The sequence below is a fragment of the Rosa chinensis genome, chromosome 3 (assembly GCF_002994745.2).
Source record: "Rosa chinensis cultivar Old Blush chromosome 3, RchiOBHm-V2, whole genome shotgun sequence".
Classification (NCBI taxonomy): domain Eukaryota; kingdom Viridiplantae; phylum Streptophyta; class Magnoliopsida; order Rosales; family Rosaceae; genus Rosa; species Rosa chinensis.
Genome location: NC_037090.1, coordinates 20272078 through 20273772, shown reverse-complemented (window position 1 = coordinate 20273772; position 1695 = coordinate 20272078). Strand labels below are relative to the sequence as shown.

Genomic DNA, 1695 nt, shown 5'->3' with positions numbered 1-1695 from the left:
TTGGGCCTAGAAGGTTATCGAAGATTAGTGAGGCGACTGTTTGTTAAAGTTTCCGACGAAAGACGAATAAAAGAAACGTCACGAGCCCAAAACCGAAAGCAATCAGCTAGGAGAATTGTGTAATTCGTCGAAGGGGCAAATTTGACATTTCTCGTACGTGAGTATAAATAGAATACTTGGACACCCTAACACCCTAAAAACCATTTCTCCCTCACTCTCGGCCGTACACTCTCTCTCCCCGACCTCACTCTCTCGTCCTCTCCCTCTGCCATCGCCGGAACCACATCGTCCGGCCACCGCCTCACATCACCGCTACCACCAATCGAAGCAGCACCTCAATCCAACCTAAACCCATAAGAGATCGAAGCCATGCATCGACCCGGCCTCTCTCTTCCGCTATCCTTCTCTCTGCCACCATCGGAGACTCCATCTCCGGCCACCATCTCCCCACACCGTCTTCACCAATCGACGCAGCATCCAAAACCAACCCAAGCCCGAGCCTTAACGTCGAAATACATCGCCGGCAGCCTCTACCCGTGACCACCCAAGGCTGCGACACTGCTGCCACTCAACCTCCATCAATTTCTGGCCGCCTTTTCAATACACCGTAGCCTCCTGTGAGCTCAGGGAGCGCCGACCATCAAGCCCCCGACATCCCATCGCCAGAAGACATCGAACACACATCGCCGGAAACCGAGCTCTGCATGCCTTCGTTCTCTAATCTCCAACGCGAATCGTGCTAAACCACCTCCATGGTTGGAATCAGCGTCTCACGTTTTCCAAAAGTCCAAACACCCGACCTCCGATTCCGACCAGAGCCGCCACACGCGCCGCCGGCGCCGGCGCGTGAGAAACCTTGATGCCGCCGTGAACTCTGCCGGCGTAGTCCTCTTGTTCTGGTAAGCCGTTTTCAAAGCCCCCTTTCGTTATTTGGTTGAGTTTCAGTTCCAAAGTAGTGGATTGCTGATGTTCAAATCTTTTGGTTGATGTTCTTGAATTCGGGACTTGGAGGATGGGAATTGATATGAGAGGGGAGCTTCTGGTCTTGGTATCGATTTCAGTTTTGGTGGGATGGTGAAGAATACAGAAGGACTGCAAGAAGCGGTACGTTATGGAGTTTATGGTTTCGGCAGAACTAAAAATGGGTAAGGAATGCAGGCTTATGAATTTAAGAGTTTGATTGTTGTTTGGACTTTGAGACTAATTAAATAAGTTGTTGTTCTGTTGTGGAGATGGAGACTTGAGGTTCTTGGATTCCTGCAATTTGGAGTATCGGAGAAGATGAGCTACAGGGGTAGCTTTGGTTGAAATCGAATAAGGTAAGAACTAAGGACCTCAAACTCTATTCTGGATGTGAAATTGGTTGAGTGTTGAATATTGATAGTATTGTTTTTCTGCTAGAGGTCCGAATGGGTTGATAGTGATGGACTGCAGCAACTAGAAATAGCCTCTGGCTGGGGAAAAGAAGAATGGTAAGGGACTGTGTATTTTGGAAACTGTTTGGCCGTGTACTGTTTGTACTGATCAAAGTTATGGTTTTATTGAGTATGCGTGATATAAATTTGGTTATGGTAATTGAGTGATTGGTTATGTTGGAAATGTCATTGTTATAAGGTGAATGACTAAATCAGTGAGCTCTTTAAAGAAGTTGTAAATTGCAAGTTAAATCGTTGTTGTGAAAGAAAATGTTGAGCA

At 47.2% G+C, this 1695-nt stretch overlaps 1 long non-coding RNA gene across 3 annotated transcripts; it reads left to right on the top strand.

Annotated features, from left to right (window-relative positions):
* The first annotated feature begins 276 nt into the window (after positions 1-276).
* LOC112191529 lies at positions 277-1695 on the top strand. 3 transcript variants are annotated; one of them, XR_005808532.1, is made up of 4 exons: positions 280-899; positions 1012-1145; positions 1233-1319; positions 1402-1695. It is a non-coding gene; the product is annotated as an uncharacterized LOC112191529 (long non-coding RNA). The 3 variants fall into 3 exon arrangements; XR_005808533.1 differs by having other exon boundaries at positions 277-1145; positions 1214-1319; XR_002932993.2 differs by having other exon boundaries at positions 287-1145.